Source organism: Gossypium arboreum, chromosome 3 (assembly GCF_025698485.1).
Source record: "Gossypium arboreum isolate Shixiya-1 chromosome 3, ASM2569848v2, whole genome shotgun sequence".
Classification (NCBI taxonomy): domain Eukaryota; kingdom Viridiplantae; phylum Streptophyta; class Magnoliopsida; order Malvales; family Malvaceae; genus Gossypium; species Gossypium arboreum.
In genome coordinates, this window is record NC_069072.1 from 83,405,366 (window position 1) to 83,415,991 (window position 10,626).

A 10,626-nucleotide genomic window follows, 5' to 3' on the forward strand; every position below is an offset into this window, starting at 1 on the left:
AACTTTATTTAGAAAAAGAATATCTTTACATATAAATGGATTACAAATACGCTTTCGCCCTAATGCCCAAAGTTTTAACTCTATCTAATAAAAAGGCTAACTCTCATCCTATATCTGACGATGATTCGTACATTAGACTCAATACATCAGCTCGTATTGCCAAATCTTGCACATATTCGGCAACCTCTCGAATCTGGGTTATGGCTTCACCAATGACGTGATCTCTTTCTCTGACCTATCCTCTAGACTGATAAAACTCTCCTTTTATATAATCTTCTCGTGCCTCGAGGTGCTCAATCCGAAGTTCACCATCATGCAATGCCATTTCCAAATCTTCCACCTTTCTTTTTAGCTCCTTTAACTCGACGTAGGATCATGATTTCGATGCCAACAAAGGGATCTTCCAAGCTCAGTTACCTTGGTCTTCAACCCTTTATTTTCTTCCTCTAATGCCAAATTATGCGACTGCATCTCTTGGAACTTCCTCTCCCAATACTCGGCTTTAGCTTTTTCCTCTTGGACCTCTTTCTACACCTGATCCGAAGACCCCCTATTCTCGCTCTCCTCAAGGATACTTGTGCCTTTTTGTAATGCTCTTTCAAATCATCTCGATCTTCCTCTTTTCTTTCCTCTCTTTCTCGACCTCCATCTTTTGAACGTCGACGTCTAAGCTCAAGTACATCTTTTCTTCTTCAAGCTTTTCTATCCTTTTCTCAACCTCTAAGTTCTTTCTCTCAAACTCTTGCTTCATAATTTTTAACTCCGAGGGCATCACTTGGAAATATTCCTCTATCGGTCGAGCTCCTTCCACGCTTGGCTTAGGGATGTTATCATTAATCCTTCTACCTCTCCACTCGACGTACTCCAGAGTCATAGCAGGGCTAATAACTACTCCCTTTAATCGACAAGTCTTGTTCCAAGCACTAGAGATCTCATTGACCTTCCTTTTCTAGTCAGCTCCTCTATACATGAACTCACTCTGAACCAAACCGTAAGTTACCGGTATGAACTGTCTCAATCCATTTTGCCTCAACACAAGTAAAGGGGCATAACTAATGGCACCCCAAATTCCCAACAGAGGGACCCAATCAAAACTGCCGCATTGGTAAAGAATCTCACCAGGAATCATCCATAGAGCCCTCCACTCTACGTCCTTTGACTGCAGATTTTGAAGTAACGCTATCCAACTTTTTTAGGAACATCAACTTTCCTAGCTGAAGCTGCTATGTCCTTCAACGGGGAGTAATCCTCAAATAAGACACTTACTCTCACCCTTTTCCTTAATTCTAGCCATGATCCACTGCTCGTTCATCCCCGTAATGGTCATCAACTTCTTACCAAAGGTTGGGACACAAGAAGCTCAAGAATAAATCCTATCACACTAAAATCTAGGACACCGAAGTAAGGCTGTGTATTCCTCCACAGTAGGCACTAAATCTACCTCCCCAAAGGTAAAACAACTATATGTTGGGTTCCAAAACTGAGCGAGAGCTCGAAACAAGTTCTCATCAACCTGAATCAAACAAATAGGGCAAATCTCCGTACTTACCATAGAATAATTGCTTGATCTCATTGCCCCATTGATCCCAAATCCCCTTAAGCTCTTACAGATTATTCTGTGTGACACTGATGCGAGTGTAGTTTGACAACTCTGACATATATCCCACAGTTATGCTATCCCCTTTTCCTAGCTGAGTTTGCTCAAACCATCTATGGACGTTAGCGTTGCCCTCCACTCTATCAAGAAGTCCGTTCTCCATAATAAAACTTGCTAACTTAGAAACTGACCGTGAATCGATACCTTTTAAATGCGAAATGACATGCAATGAAAAAAAAGAAACAGTCAGTATCACATAATATTAATAAACTCAAGAACAATATGTGAAGGTAATATCTAAAGTATAATTCTAACTAAGTTGAGCTCTTACGATTTTTCTATATGAGGTTTTAGTTCTAAAGTTAAGGTACCTGAACCAGCAGATTCCTCGATTCTCACCCATTATAGGCTCATTTGAATCAAGTTCAATTCAGGGGAATACATTTCCCTATGGCTACACGGAGATGAAAATCTCACGAAACCATAGGTACGGATGTATCCCGGAAGTGATCCACTATCCTGCACGGAGGCGAAAACCTCACAAAGGCGTAATTTCTCACTCCCACTTCAGGGTGTGACCACAATGGTCATGCAAATGCAATACGTATCAGAATATATAACATATGCAATAATACAAACACATGTAATGCAAAGAGAATTGAATTTTAAAATTTTTCAAATTTTCGACATTAAGACAAAAGGTAATCAATTATACGGCTTGACTCTCTTATTAGTCCCCAGTGGAGTCGCTAAGCTGTCGAGACCATTTTTAAATCGAGTTTTTAAAAATGGGAATCGACTTTAAGAAAAACGAAAACGGGAGTCACCACTAATCTTTTTAGGTGTGATCGGATCACCTTATAAAATATTTTGTTTTAAAACATTAATTTTTGGTCTATGAAAGTCGGGAAAACGGATTCAGGAGTCGGTTACGTACAAGGAAGGGTTAGCACCCTCGTAATGCCCAAAAATTGGTACCTAATTGATTATCAAGTGTCTTTAATGTCGGAAATTTAAAAGTTTTAAGATGCAAACCTCTTTTAATTAGAATGTCTCAATTTTGAAAATTAAGGCTCACTTATTTCAAACGAGTCAAAACATCACATCCAGTAAGTTAGGACGCAACATTTTAAAACCTTCGAAACTAAGCTCGTCTTTCGAAAATTTCTATCTCGAAACAACAAAACGCCATATCCAGTAGGTTAGGACACTATGTTTTGAAATCTCGAAATAATTGTTTAAGTTTTGAAAACTCAAAATCACTTAGAAGGGTGCTTGACTATTCGAATCCAACGAGAAAAGTTGCAACCCAGTAAGTTAGGGCACTACCTTTCTCGAAGTTTTCAAACATCAAGCATTGCCTTTCAAAAAAAAAACCTTGGAATATTATTTTAAATGACGTTTTAGGATGACATATTAATGCATCATGAAGCATAGATGTACAAAATATTCTAACATTTCCATACAAACATAAATAATATTATTAAGACAAAACAAAATAACATGAACATACGTTTAATAAAAAAAAATCATACTAGGGTAAATATAAGATAATAAACAAATAAAAACATGAGTAAACTAAAAGAAAAACATAATACATGCAAAAATTATACAACAATATATATCATAAAATAGTACATAAAAGAAATAATTAAACATAGCTTATAAGAAAATGAAACTATTCACAAATAAGATAAATGACATACACTAAAAAAATGAATAAATAGAACATTTACAAATTAAAATATATATATAATGCAATAGTTCAAAATACATGAAATGATAATATAATATATACATGCATAGAAAATATATATTTGAAAATAAACTATATAAAAGGTTAAATATTATAATATATAAAATACATAATCAAATGTATAAAAGATAGGAATAAATATACATATTTGAAAAATGAAGAAATTAAAATAAAAAAGGTTGAAAAACTAAGATAGAGCGAAGAATAAAATAAGAACAAACCACAGAGAGTAAGAACGCAAGAGGAGAGAAATTTGAATGAATGCTCTCAAGAATTCTTATTGCTTCCCAAAACTCAAGTGATTTACAATGAAGGGAGAGGCCTCTATTTATAGTTGAGCCTCCCCAAATCCAACGGTACAGATCAATTACATCAACGGTTAAGATTAAAGGATACCTACAAATTAAATCTCTAAGATTACAAGATCATATCTTCAAGATTGCATATCATATCTAAGATTGCATATCATATCTAAGGTTATATTATATCTAAGATTGCATATCATATCTAAGATTGCATATCCTTAAAGATTATATTTCCATATGAGTCAAGCTTATAGATGGACCTTAAATCTTTTCAAGTAATGGGCCATTCCAATTGAGCCAAATTATATGTTTGTAATTTTGTACTGGACTTGGACTTTGTTTTATTTTTATTTTTTGGGGATTTATTATTTTAAATACTGAAATGGGCCGGGCAAAAATGGGCTATTACAATAGAATAGCTCGAAAAAGAGTTACATTAGAAACATTTTGCGCAGGACAGATAGGAATGCATATGAGTTGCATCCACAATTTTGTCTCAAGAAACATACTTGCTTGATCAAAACTAATTGGAAAGTTTTTTTTTTTGGTGGTGTTTCCAAGTCTCCCTACCTTCCGTAAGGTAGTGGATAATGTCATCCAAGTTATTATTTGTTTAACTAAATGTTGTCAATATAATTATTTTTATGGTACTGAACACTAGTGTATACCCAGATGGCACTTGGGGAAATATCCACCAACTATTCCCAAACAATAACTTTGTCACCCTTAGGGTATTGTAAGTTTGCATAATATTCAAGTACAACCGGGATGACAATGTTACCTTTTGGAAGAAGGATTAAATTAAACTAACGATGGTATTATGCTAAATCCAAAAGTTATTTTCCATAAATAGAGGCCGAGTCAAAACCACTTTCAAGAATGAAATTTTTCTGTTGAAGTTCATAAAATAATTTTCCAGTCTCTTAATAATCAATTTTGAGTTCATTATACTCTTGAGACGCAATCTCTTGAGTTTGGGATTTAGCTCACTTTTTTTGTGTTTCGGTGCCATAAACTCAAATTAAATAATATAATTTTATCAACAAAAATTCCCTAAACTAAAAATCTATCAACCAACTAATCAACACAATTTTATATAAAATTCAAAACTGTATCTGCATATCTATATCTATGACTGGGGTGGGTTTTGTATATGTCGAGAAAGTGTTCGATATGGCGACCTTCGCCTATATTCTAGCAGCTTGGCTGCATAATATCTGATATGTGTCGTAATGGCACAGTGTGGTGTGTAGGTTTGGGTCGGTGTTTTTAACCCCACATGGTGTGATGGGATGGTCGGAGTTGGTGTAGAGCATGGGGGTAGGATTCAGTATATTTGTTCTACATATCTGAATCTGTTATCTGTAACTGTTTCTCTAAAGAACTTAAGTTCGAATCTGAATCTGACTGTATATGAGATTTTTGTATGTATGGTATGTCTATTTTCGTTGGGTTACATACTGAGTTTATGAAAACTCACATCTATTTGTCTGTTCTGTTCAGGTAATCCATAGACTTAGGCAGATCGTTGCAACGGAGACTCAAAGGTGACCACTCGACCGAGAACTGTTTAAACTTAGTAATTTATGGTTTTTATTTAAAATTCCAGATTTAATTGAGAGTTTGTAATTTCTAAGACTTTGTAAACTGTATGGTTTTTAACTATTGATTTTGGTTTCGTGTGCTTCTTTTTTTCCATGGTTTGACAAAATGTTTTATGAAAATGATGGTTTTACGCAAACAAATATTTTTCTAAAAATACGAAATGGATTTCCAAAATATAATGATTTTGTTAAACTTTCATTGTACATTGTGTTTTGGCAAATGAAATAATTAAATAACGCTTCCAGTAATCGTTATTAAAATGAATGTGAGTTTTAAAACTTGAATGATCTATTGAAAGATTGTAGAAAGTTTTATTAAAGTAACACTATATTCAAAATCTCCTTTGTTACACTCCCTGATTCGACCATAACGTCTAAGCCAAATTTTAGGTGTTACATTTAGTGGTATTAGAGCCAGGTTACAAAACTCGGGCTGTGAATTTTGGGTTCCGAAATTGTGTTTTAAAAAGAACTGATTTTTAAATAATTTGGATAGTTTGAGAAAGTATGTGGTACAGCGAGTCTCCGATGCCGAACTTATAAGTATTTCTGAACTTAGATAGAATATTCTAAAAACACTGTAGTTAGTACTTTCTGAAACTGTACTAAGTTAGTTAGAGACTAAAACATCTGAAAACATTTCTCAACTCCTGATAATTTATGCATAAAATATCTGTTAATAAATACAAGAATTGATACATAAAATTTTATAATGTGGATAAATTTGAAAATTTATGATGAGCACTCATGGAACTCGCGACCATGGTATTCGTGGGCAGGGTAGAGGCCATAAGGGGCTCGAGCTGGGTTTTCCTCTTTAGGTAGTATACCAAATTTAACTACAAGTGAGAAACCGGTTTCGTCTACTATTGAGACTAGGTCTCAAAGCCGTTTGGCTGGGGATGACGCACTGTCTCAAGCCATGTTGAGGGTGTTGGAGAAGGTCGCTAGGCCCCATTCTGGATCTAGGGGACATAGGTCGGTAACTGAACAACTGCTGAGTTGTTTAGGGGTGTCATCAGAGTCGCCCCAACTATGGTCGAGTATTGGTTGGAGGCCACCGAGAGGATTATGAATGATATAGATTGTACTCCCGAGCAGAAACTTAAGGATGCAATCTCCTTGCTTCGCGACGAGGCATATCAGTGGAAGTTATCAGTTGAGAAGGCTACTCAACTGAATCGTTTGAACTGGGATTTCTTTAAGACTGCTTTCTAGGGAAAGTATGCGGGCATGAGCTATGTAGATGCTCGTAGACGTGAGTTCATGAATCTCACGCAAGGTGATTGATCAGTGGCCGAGTATGAGGCTGAATTTCTGAGATTGAGCCATTACGCTCGAGGTATGGTAGCGTCTGAATATGAGAAATGCCTCCGCTTTGAGGATGGCTTGAGGGAAAATTTGAGGGTTCTAATAGCTCCGCAGAGGGAGTGAGAGTTCGAGGTTTTAATTTATAAGGCGAAGACCACCCAAGAGGTTAAGCGCGTGGAGCGCCAGAATAGGGACTGAGAGAAAGGCAAGAATAAGAGGGATTCAGAGCCATCTAGTTCTATTCATAGGCCTAAAAAATAGGCCAGACCTGATGGGCTGGTTAGAGTAGGGGTTCCTGTTGCTCCTACTAGGGTTTAGCCATGTAGTGGTTGTGGTAAGTGCTATCTAGGTGAGTGTTGGAAGAGAGTAGGGGCTTGTCTGATATGTAGATCTTTGGAGCATCGTATTAGAGAGTGTCCATAGTGGGCTGATCAGATGCAAGCTTCAGGATCGAGTTTTGTACAGCCTCAGAGGGCAATTCATCATCCACCTAGAGGCCATGGACCGGCTAGGGGTGGTAATGGTATGGGCTGAGGACAAAGAGCATCGATTAGGGGTGCTAGTCAGACCGAGGCAAGGTAGCCTGTATTGATTAATGCCACTCGATGCCAAGAGGATAAAGTCACTCTTGATGTTATCACCGGTACGTTCTTTATTTTTGATAAACCTTATACTGCTCTGATAGACATAGGTTCTAGTGAGATTACTGTATTGAGTCTATTGGGGCAGTCTGTTCGAGTTAATAAACTTTATAGAAATGTTTCGTTAGAAGTGCAAGGGGCTGTATTTTTGGAAAATTTGATGGAGTTACTGTTTGGGGAGTTTGACTTGATTTTGGGTATGGATTGGTTGGTTGAGCACTGAGTCAGTTTAGATTACGCATGTAAGAGGGTCGTTCTGAGGATCGATTATGATAAAGAAGTGTTTGTTAACGATGAACGTCAAGATTATTTGTCCAATATGATATCCGCTCTTGTGGCTGAGAAACTAGTTCAGAAAGGGTGTGAGGCGTATATGGCTTTTGTCAATGTTTCTGTTTCTGGGGACTCTTCTATTAGGGATATTAGAATAGTGAGGGATTTTCCAGATGCCTTTCCTAAGGAGGTACTGGTTTACCTCCAAATTGAGAAGTGGAGTTCAGCATTGAGCTTCTACTAGGTACAACTCCAGTGTCTATCGCTCTATACCATATAGCACCGAAGGAGATTATAGAGCTTAAGGCTCAACTTCAAGAACTTCTAGATCGTGGTTTCATCAGCCCTAGTGTGTCTCCATTGGGGCACCGGTTCTGTTTTTGAGGAAAAAAGATAGCACTATGAGGATGTGTATTGTGATTATCGGTATTTGAACAAACTGACGGTAAAGAATAGGTATCCACTTCCGAGGATTGACGATTTGTTTGATCAGTTCTGAGGGGCTTCAGTGTTATCAAAAATAGATCCTAATCTAGGTATCATCAACTTAGAGTTAAGGAAGTTGATGTTCATAAGACTGCATTTAGGACTCATTATGGGCACTACGAGTTTTTAGTTATGCCCTTTGGTATGACGAATACTCCGGTTGCATTCATGGATCTGATGAACTGAGCCTTTCAGCCATATCTGGATCAATTCGTCGTGGTCTTTATCGATGATATTCTGGTTTACTCTAAGACCAAGGATGAGCATGATGAGCATCTTAGAGAAGTGCTTCAGATACTCCGAGTGAAATAGTTCTACGCTAAGTTGAGCAAGTGTGAGTTCTGGTTGCGAGAGGTAACTTTTCTAGGGCACGTGGTTTCTACTGAGGGAATTCGAGTTGATCCGAGAAAGATTGAGGCTATACTTGATTGGAAACGGCCTAAGAGTGTATTTGAGATACGCAGTTTTTTGGGTCTTGTGGGATATTATCGGCAGTTTGTTGAGGGGTTTTCTCTGATTATAGCTCCTTTGACTAAGCTTTTGCGTAAGGGTGCTCCTTTTGTTTGGGCTGATGTGCAACAATCGAGCTTTGAAAAGCTCAAGTCTATTCTAACTCAGGCTCCTGTTATGATACAGCCTAAATCTGGTAAAAAGTTTGTGGTCTATAGTTATGCATCGCACTTTGGTTTGGGATGTGTACTGATGCAAAATGGTAAGGTCATGACTTATGCATCCTGACATCTTAAGACTTACGAAGGGAATTACCCGACGCATGATCTTGAGTTGGCTGCTGTGGTTTTTGCATTGAAGATCTGGAGGCGTTTCTTTATGGTGAGAGATGTATCATCTACACTAATCACAAGAGCCTCAAATACCTCCTTACTCAGAAGGAGTTGAATCTTAGACAGCATCGATGGATTGATCTACTCAAAAATTATAACTGCACGATAGAGTATCATCCTGGTAAGGCCAATATGGTGGCTGATGCTCTCAGTCGAAGAGCGATGACTGATTTGAGGGTGATGTCCGCTCGTCTTAGTCTGTTTTATGATGGGGGTCTGTTAGTCAAGTTGCCAGTTAAGTAGACTTAGATTGATTAGATTCGAGATAAGCAGTTAGAGGATGAGTCTCTGGGTTTGCAATTTTGTCACATTGAGAGTGGCAGTACTTCAGATTTTGGATTGAATGAAGATGAAGTTCTATGTTTTCGAGGTCGGATCTGTGTGTCAAATAATTTTGATCTAAGGCAGTCGATTCTGAGGGAGGCGCATAGTAGCCCTTATGTTATGTATCTTGTGGTAATAAGATGTATCAAGATCTTCGTGAGTTATATTGGTAGCCGGGTTTGAAATATGAGGTTACGGACTTCGTTGCTCATTGCTTGAAGTGCCAGCAAGTTAAGGCTAAGCACTAGTTGCCTTCAGGTTTGCTACAACCCATTAAGATTCCCTTATGGAAATGGGAACGAGTGATGATGGACTTCCTTAGTGGGTTACCCTTGACACCCACTAAGAAGGATTCTGTTTGAGTTATCGTGGATCGATTAACCAAGTCCACTCATTTTATTTCAGTTTGGACAAACTATTCTTTGTAAAAATTAGCTCTACATTTCTAAGATCGTAAGACTGCATGGGGTTCTCATTTTGATAATTTTTAATAGAGATCCTCGATCATTTCTCGATTCCAGAAGAAATTGTACGAGGCTCTGGGTTCGAGATTGGACTTCAGTACTGCGTTCCATTATCAGACCGATGGTTAATCTGAGAGGGTGATTCAGATACTGGAGGATATGCTTCAAAGTTGTGTAATTGATTTCCGATGTAGTTGGGAGGATTTTTTGCCGCTAGCTGAGTTTGCCTACAATAACAGTTTTCAATCTAGCATCTAGATGGCATCTTACGAGGCTTTGTATGGTCGTAAGTGTCGTACTCCGCTATGTTAGACTGAGTTGGGTGAGCGTCAAGTTTTGGGTCCTGAGTTGGTTTCTGAGATCGTAGATAAGGTTAGACTAATTCGATATCGTCTGAAGGGGTCTTCTGATAGACAGAAGTCTTATACAGATTTGAAGGGGAGAGATATTGAGTACTCTGTGTGACTTCATTTTTCTTAAGGTTTCTCTGTGGAAGAAAGTTCTGAGGTTCGGTTGTAAGGGTAAGTTAAGCCTTAGGTTTATTGGGTCGTATCAGATTCTGAAGCTTGTGGGATCGGTTACTTATTCGTTGGAGTTACCTCTGGATTTGGACCGTATCTATGATATGTTTCACGTCTCGATGTTGAGGCAGTACCGGTCTGATCCATCTCACATTCTCTCTATTAAGGAGATCGAGGTTAGACCAGACTTAACTTTTGAGGAGAAGCCGGTTCAGATTTTGGATCATGATGTTAAGGTTCTGAGGAGGAAGTCCATACCGTTAATAAAGGTTCTGTGGTGGAATCAAGGCACTGAGGAAGCCACGTACGAACCTGAGGACTTGATGCATCAGCAGTATCCTCATCTGTTCAGATCAAGTAAATTTTAGGGTTGAAATTTCTTTTAAGGGGTAGAGTTGTAACGCCCTGATAAATTTATTTATGTTTCTGTAAATTTTGATACAAATGTGTATCTACTTCAGTGGCTAAGTGTTTTAGGTGTGTATGTGAGGTCTTGTGTTCA